Raw genomic sequence first — 8610 nt, forward strand, 5'->3', positions numbered from 1 at the left:
TTCAAGTGGCATCCACTTACATATGAAAGCTTTGAGTTTATCATTCTTTATAACTGAGTAACACTCCATTGTATAAAAACATCACATCTTTTTTATCCATTCCTCAGGTGATGAGTACTTTGGTTGCTTTCAAGATCTGGTGATCATAAATTGTGCTGGAATAAACATAGATGCATATATATCACTATGATACAATGCTTTTTTTTTCAAAAAAAAAATTTTTTCAAAATTTTGACACGATGTTTTCAGTTCTTTTGGGAAATTTTCCAGTAGGGGGATAGTTGGATTGAATGGGATTTTCAGTCCTACACTTTAAAGGAGTGTCCACATTGATTTCCATAATGGTTGCACCAGTCTACATTCCCACCAACAGTGGAGAAGGGTTTTCTTCCCCCTGGCAGCCTCTCCAACATTTGTTCTTGGTTGACTTCCCTATGACAGCAATTCTTTCTGGGGTGAGATGATATCTCAGTGTTGTTTAAATTTGCATTTCATGGATGGCTTGTGATATGAAGAATTTTTTTGTGTCTGTATTAGCTTCTAGTATTTCTTCCTCTAAGAAGTGTGTGTTCATTTCAGAGGCCCACTCTGGATTGAGTCTTTAAATTTGAGAGCCCTAGTGTTTTTTAGTTCTTTATAAATTCTAGAGAGAACTGAGTGCTCTTATTAAAAATCTTATTAGTTAAGATTTTCTTCCAAATTTTTGGGTTGTTTTTTCACTCTGTTGATAATTTCTTTTCACATACAAAAATTTCTCAATAAGAAGAAGTCCCCCCCAAAAAATAAGTAAGATAAAAAATAAATTTAAAAAAGAGGAAGTTCCAGTTGTTAATTCTTTCAAGTATTACCCATGCAGTTTGCTTTTGTTCATGAACTCTTTGGTTACTCCTATGTCTTCAAGAGTTCTCTCTACTTTCTCTTCTAGGAGATTCAGTGTTTCTTTTTTAATGTTTAAGGTGTTTTTTGTTGTTGTTGTTGTTGTTTTTTTTTTTTTTTTTTTTTTTTGCTCTGAATGCCCTCAGGCGTGGTTTGGCTGGCTGGAGTGTTGTGGGAATCGAACTACAGCAACCTGAGGCTGACAGCTTTGTGGAAGCAGCCACTTAAAGAACTGAGCTATGGCCAGGCCCCCTGTTTTAATGTTTAGATCTTTAATCTATTTTGTTTTTATTTTAGTGTATGGTGATAGACCTGGGTCCTGTTTTATTTTTTGGCATGTAGAGAGCCAGATTTTCCAGCACCATTTGTTAAAGAGGCTATCTTTCTTCCAATAGGCATGTTTGGCCCCTTTTTCAAAGGTAAGGTGGCTGAGTGGTTTGTAGTTTCTTCTACATCTTCTAATTTATTCCACTGATCCTCAGGTCTATTTTATTTGCCAAACCATGTTGATTTTATCACAGTAGCTTTGTAGTATAATTTCAAGCCAGGAATTGTAATGCCTCCAGCCTTGTCTTTGTTGCCCTGGATTGCCTTTGCTATTCTAGGTCTTTTCCGGTTCCAAATAAACTTTAAAAATGATTTCTCTAGGTCTGTGTGGTACGTTTGTGGCATTCTGATATGGATTTCATTAAATCTCAATTTGTTCTGTGTTAGTGTCCTCTGCACTTCTTATGGGTGGGCTTGAGGTTTGAGATTGCATTTTGCTCCTTCTCATTGTCATTTTGTGTAGCACTGTCTTCTGACCTTTGTTGTAGAGCTTTGGTGCAGTTATAACCTTAGCACCTACTGAAATTCAGGTACAGATCTGCAAAGTTTGGATTTATCCAGCTGTTCCTGGCTTGGGTTTGGCTGCTGTGCTCAGCTCCTTCCTGCTGTTGCCCTTAGGAGTGAGCCTGTTGTGTCCCTCTGGCAAGATGTTCTGCTCCTGGACTAGCTGGGTGGTTGTGTCCCCTACTCTCTCTGCAGGGATTGTAGCTGCACTGTTTCACCCCAGGCCTGTATGCCAGGCCTGAACTGAGTCTAGAGGGGACAAGGTGTAGTAGGGGAGAGAGAAAGCTCACCCACATACTCACCAGGCCTGGGCTAGGACTGAATCTGGAGGTTCCCAGAACACGGCAGAAATTCTCATTTCGTGGGAAGGGTTGGGTGGGGGTGCTGCAGAGTGGTGGCGGGTTCCCAAGGGGATGGAAGAAGGTCTCACCCATGCTGTGCTTGGGCTTGGACTGGCAGTTCTCACCAGCGCAGGGTAGTCAGAAGCTCTCCCACACACTCACTGGGCCTGGGCTAGGACTGTATCTCTGGATTTCATTAAATCTGTATAACAATTTTGGGAGTATGTCCATCTTCACAATGTTGGTTCTTCCTATCTAGGAGCAGGGAATAACTTTCCATTTTCTAAAATCCTCTGTGATCTCCTTTTTCAGAGTACTGTAATTTTCATTGAACAGGTAGAATTTTCACTTCTTTAGTTAGATTAATTCCTAAGTACTTCATATTCCATGGTGTTATGATAAAAAGGTATTGTTTCTCTAATTTCCCTCTCAGTGTGTTTGTTATCTGTGTAGAGGGACACTGTTGACTTTTGGGTTTTGACTTTGTAGCCTTCCATGCTACTGAATTTGCATATTAATTCTAATAGCTTCTTGGTGGAGTTTTTTGGGTCTTCCAAGTAGAGTATCTTGTCATCTGGCACTAATAATATTTTAACTTCTTCTTTATCCATTCTTATTCCTTTTATTTTTCTCTCTTGTCTAATAGCTCTCACTAATGATTCCAGAATTCTATTGAATAGAATGTTAATAGAGGACATCCTTTTCTTGTACCAGATCTGGGGGCCTGGCCCTAGCTCAGTTCTTTAAGTGGCTGCTTCCACAAAGCTGTCAGCCTCAGGTTGCTGTAGTTGGATTCCAAAACACTCCAGCCAGCCAAAGCACCCCTGAGGGCATTCGGAGAAAAAAAAATCCTTCTTGTACCAGATCTGAGAGTAAAAGATTTCAGTTTTTTGCCATTTAGAATTATGTTAGCTGTTGGGTTGTCATAGATGGCTTTTATCAGATTGAGGTAGAGGCCATCTATTCCAATTTTCTGTAGGACTTTGAACATGAATAAGGGTTGGACTTTGTCAAAAGACTTCTGCATCAATTGAAATGATTGTGTGGTTTTTGGATTTGCCTCTATTTATATAGCATATTACACTTATAGATTTGCATATATTGAACCATCCTTGCAGCCCTGGGATGAATCCTACCTAGTCATGGTGCATAATCTTCTCAATGATTTGCTGTATTCTATTTGCTAGGATTTTATTGAGGATTTTTGCATCGATGTTCATGAGGGAGATTGACCTGTAATTCTCTTTTTTTAGTTGTGTCTTTCCCTGGTTTTGGTATCAGTATAATACTTGCCTCCAGGAATGATTTTAGAAGGATTATTTCCTTTTCAATTTCATTGAAGAATTTGAGGAGTATTGGGATTATATCTTCTGTAAATTTCTTGTGGAATTCAGCTGTGAAACCATCAAGACCTGGACTTTTCTTTTCTTAGTTTTTTAATACATTTTGTATTTCATTGGTTGTTATTGGGTTATTGAGAGTTCTTATTTCTTCTTGATTCAGTTTTGGTAATTTATACCTTTCTAGGAATCTTTCCATTTCATCTGTGTCTTCTATTCTGTGAGAGTAAAGATTCTCAAAGTAGCTATGTATGATGTTCTGAATTTCCACTGGGTCTGTGGTAATGTCACCCTTTTCATTACTTATTGCTTATATTTGAGTTTTTTCTTTCCTCTTTTTTATGAGGTTACTTAGGGGCTTATCAATTTTGTTTAATCTTCAAAGAATCAGCTTTATGATTCGTTTATTCTTTGCACTGTTTTCTTTTTCTCAATTGAATTATTTTCTGTTCTAATCTTTATAATTTCCTCCTGTCTTTGGGCTTTTAGTTTGGTTTGCTCTTTCTTGTCTAGATGTTTGAGGTACAGCATTAGGGTATTTATTTGTTCCTGTTCTATTTTCCTAATGTGTAAGTTCACAGCTATAAATTTCCCTCTGAGAACTGCTTTCATTGCATCCCATAAATTCTGATAAGTTGTGCTTGAATCTTTATTGAACTGTAGATATTATTTAATTTCTTGTTTAATTTCATCTGTGACCCATTGGTTGCTGAAGAGGGTGTTGTTTAATTTCCATATGTTTATGGGTTTTTTGTGGCTTCTTTTGTCATTTATTTCTAGTTTCATTTCACTGTGGTCGGATAATATGCCTGGGATAATTGCTCTTTTCTTGCATATACTTAAGCATGACCTATGGACTAGTGTGTAGAAAATGTCCCATGTGCAATTGAAAAAAATGTGTATTCACCTGTGGTTGGGTGGAACACCCTATATATGTCCACTAAGTCCATTTTTTCCAAGTTTTGGTTCAGTTCTATTACTTCTTTTCTAATTTTTTTTTTTTTTTGGAACTGGACCCTGCACTTGCCAGGGAAGCACTTATTCCACTGAGCCTTCTCCCCGGCCCCCTTCTTTGCTAATTTTTGTCTGCTTAACCTATGTTTTTGGGATAAGGGGGTGTTAAGTTCTCCTGTTAAGACTGTGGTCTTGGATATTAGATTTTTCATGTCCATTAAGATTTGTCTTACATAGTTGGGTACTCCCATGTTTGGTGCATACATATTTATGAGTGTTACCTCTTCCTCTTGAATTTTTCCCCTAAGAAGTGTATAGTGGCCTTCTTTATTTCATTTGATTATTCTTTGTTTGACGTTGAGACTGCCTGCAAACCAGATTTCTACCCCTGCTTTTTTCTGTGGTTCTGGGGTGTGTAGTATTGTTTTCCATCCTTTGACTTTCAGCCTATGAATTTCTTTATGAGTTATGTGTGTTTCTCATACACAACATTTTGTTGGATATTGCTTCCTAATCCACTGTGCCAGTGGGAGGCAAAAGGTAACCAAGATGAACTAGTCTGCCTGGAAGACTCCAGGTACATCAAGGGGAGGTGATCAAACAGAACTTAAGGGAACTAACTTAAACACAGATTCGCAATTTAATATCTGCTTAGCTATACAGACATAATGTTTGCTCTTACTATCTAAATACAATCCCATTAGTTATAAAAGTTGATGTCTATTAGTGTCACATTGTTCATCTTTGCATTGTCTTGCAGATGTTAAATAATTTTTTCCCACATCCTAGTTTTTTTGTTTTTTTTTTTTGTGTGTGTGTGTGTGTGTGTGGAACCGGGGATTGAACTCAGGCCCTTGCGCTTGCCAGGGAAGCGCTTATTCTACTGAACCATCTCCTCGGCCCCGATCCTAGTTGTTATTAAGAGATCTTTTTTCACCTTTTCAGTAGCTGAGACAGTGTCTTCAAGATCTGAAACTCCATGTTCACTTTATTCAGATGGTTTTGCAAACTTGTAATTGAGATTTTAAGTTCCTGTATATCTCTTTGAGTCTGCTTCATGCAATCTATTTCTTTCCTATATTGCTTATTCAAGGATTCCATCATTTTTCTATTCTCCTCTATATTTTTATCAGTGTCTTCTTTAGAAGTAGTTGTTAATTCTTTCATTATAGTTATCCCTTCTTTTTTATTTCAGAGGTTATTTGTGATTTCCTCTATACCTTTCTGCTGTTGTTTCTTTACTTCAGATGCTATTAATTTAGAGATCTCAGCTATGTGATTCCTAATTTCTTCTAAAAGTCTCATACATTTGTTCTGGGTGGGTTCAGGGCCTGAGATTGCATTTTTCTTCTTGTCTTTGTCATTTTGTATACACTGTCTTCTGACCTTTGTTGTAGAAGTGGTGCAATTATAACCTTAACACCTACTGAAATTCTTACCGAAGGGAGATTATATGGTTAAGGCAGTTATAGTCTGGTATTTACAAAACTACAATTAGGAACACTAATAATCAGTGGTGATATTTAGCTGTTGACAAACTTTTATAACTAATGGGTTTGTATTTAGACAGTAAGAGCAAGCATTATATCTGTATAGCTAAGCAGATATTAAATTGGAAATTTGTATTTAAGTTAGTGTCCTTAAGTTCTGTCTGATCACCTCCCCTTGATGAACCTGGAGTTTTCCAGGCAGACTAGTTCACCCTGGTTACCTTTTTCCCACTCTTTTTGTCAAGAGAGAAAGATCTATGTTTTCATAGATCTGGGTCTAGCAAAGTGTTTCAGCTTGCAGGGTTCAGATCTACAAAGTTTGAACTCGTCCCAATGTGCCTGGCTTGCCTGGGGAGATGGCTCAGTAGAATAAGTGCTTCCCTGGCAAGCACAAAAACCTGAGTTCAATCCCCAGTTCCGCAAAAAAAACCAATGTGCCTGGCTTGGGTCTGGCTGCTGTGCTCAGCTTCTTCCTGCTGCAGCTGTTGGAAGTGAACCTTTTATGCCCCTCTGGCAAGATGTTCTGCTCCTGGATTAGCTGGGTGGGTCTGGCCCCTCATCTCTCTGCAGGTACTTCAGCTGGAGAGTTTCACACCAAGCCTGTACTAGGTCTGGAGGGATTCCGAGAGCACAGTGGAAGGTCTCACTCACACACTGGGCCTGGGCTGGGTCTGAAAGGGTCTGGCAGGCACGGCAGAGTGGAAGTTCTCCGACTCACAAACCAGGCCTGGGCTGGGTCTGGAAGGGTCCAGCCTGAAAAAAAATTATACTATTGGGATGGAAATTACAATAATGGGTGCCAGAGGATATAAGTAGGAGAAGGGATAAACTACAAAAGATCGTGTATTTTAAGTTGCGAGGAGTAATGGGAATAACCCCTCTATGAGGTATGTTTAAACAATAAAGTGGGGCCAGCCAGGTAGCTCAACCAACTAAAGTGCCAGCTTAGGTAAAGTGTAGCAGCTGTGGTTCCATCTCCAGCGTGCAGTACCAGCCCTGCCCCCGGGATGCACTGAGAGGGTGATTGAGTCTGGGAGTGGCAGTGCGTGCCTGTAATCCCAGTGCTTAGGAGCCTGAAAACAGGAGGATCAATACAAGTCTGATCTGTGTAGTGAGACCCTGTAGACCCAGTACCAAATACATAAAAAAAATACATAAGCAAGCAATAATATAGTGAATAATCCTTAATTGATTCAAAGTATGGCCTTTTCTGTCAGAAGCATTGTGATATGTCCTCGTCCATCTCATTCATCATGTCTGTCATCACACAATTTCTGATTCTCCCCAAATCAAAATGTCCATGAAAAGAAAGTGTTTTTAATCAGTTCAGACATTGAGGCAGCCACAATACCACCACTAAAGTCACTTATCAAAGACTTTCAGACTTGCTTCAGACCATGGCTAGAACAATGGGGCAAGTGGTTTTGAAGCAAAAGGAATATTTTAGGGAAAATTAATGGCAATGTGTCTTTTACTGCAATATTTTTTTTCCAGTACTGGAAATTAAACTCAGGACTTTGTGCTTGCCAGGCAGACACTTATTCCACCGAGCTATATCCCTTCCTCTTGTAATACTTTTTTAAAACATCTACTGTATTTTTCAATCATATCTTATGTACCTTGATTGTGTTGTTAGTTATATATGGTGGCTGTGATTCACAGAACTATAGTGTTTGCCTATATTTTAGAACATGGGAGGCTAAAGCAGCAGTACTGCTTTGCATTTGAGGCTAGCCTGGTCTTCATAGTGAGTTCAAGGTCAACCTGAACTACTTATAAGATCCTGCCTCCATAAAAACACTTTTTTAAACTTATATAAGCTATGCTTCGGTATACCTAACTCTCTCTCTCTCTCTCTCTCTCTCTCTCTCTCTCTCTCTATATATATATATATATATATATATATATATATATATATATATCCTCTAGGACATTTTTAGGCATTCTAGAGGGTTTATTTATTTATTTTTATGTATTTTGTGCAGGGTCTCACTGTGTAGCTTGAACTCGTAGTGATCCTCCTGTTTTCAGCCTCCCCAGACTGGGATTATGGACCACCAGCCTTGGACTCTGAGGCTGGCTCAGCGCACCTAGGGATGGGGCCGGCACAGTGTGTGATGCTGGGGATTGAACCCCAGCCCCTGCACTTGCCTAAGCAGGCACTTAGTCCACTGAATTATCTCACCAGCCCTTAGATATTCTAGAGTTTAAGCAACACTCTTCTGAATTATTGTTCTCTAAAGTGGGGGCATACATCTCTAGGGTTCTATAGGACAAAACCTTAGGATATAGAAAGAAAAGTAATGTTATTTATAATTTTTAATGAAAAGGTAAAGAAGAAATTACATTTTCTTAGCATTGGAAATCCATTTGAAACATTTACTTATTTTCATATACTGAATATCATTGTTACCCAGACTCCATCTGTCTTATGCCAGGTTCACAAACTGTCCCAAGGGAAGACTGAGGATCATGTAATGAATTGGTCAACCGTTACGATCTCATTTTTTCATTTGCTTTCAGAATATTAGTATATACTACATACAGTTCATTTCAATTTATGGATTATATCTAGGATTAAATAAATTAATCCTTAAAAAATGGACAAATGGAGACACTTCCCATCATTGCTTATAGACTGGAAGTTGGAAACTTAATTCTCTTTTCTATCTTGCAAGATGGCAGGTGAAAAAACTGAGAAGCCAGACACTAAAGAGAAGAAACCCAAAGCCCAGAAGGCTTCTGCCAGTGGCACTGGTAAAAAGGGTAAGGTGAAGA

General features: G+C 38.6%; 1 long non-coding RNA gene across 1 annotated transcript in view; it reads left to right on the top strand.

Annotated features, from left to right (window-relative positions):
- The window catches only part of LOC111812359, a 21816-nt gene that overhangs the window by 7564 nt on the left and 5642 nt on the right, over window positions 1-8610 (top strand). Inside the window, exon 2 of the long non-coding RNA XR_002817869.1 lies at window positions 6031-6038. This is a non-coding gene — a long non-coding RNA (uncharacterized LOC111812359). The remainder of the gene's footprint in view (window positions 1-6030; window positions 6039-8610) is intronic.

Source organism: Octodon degus, unplaced genomic scaffold (genome assembly GCF_000260255.1).
Source record: "Octodon degus isolate 3935 unplaced genomic scaffold, OctDeg1.0 scaffold00122, whole genome shotgun sequence".
NCBI lineage: Eukaryota > Metazoa > Chordata > Mammalia > Rodentia > Octodontidae > Octodon > Octodon degus.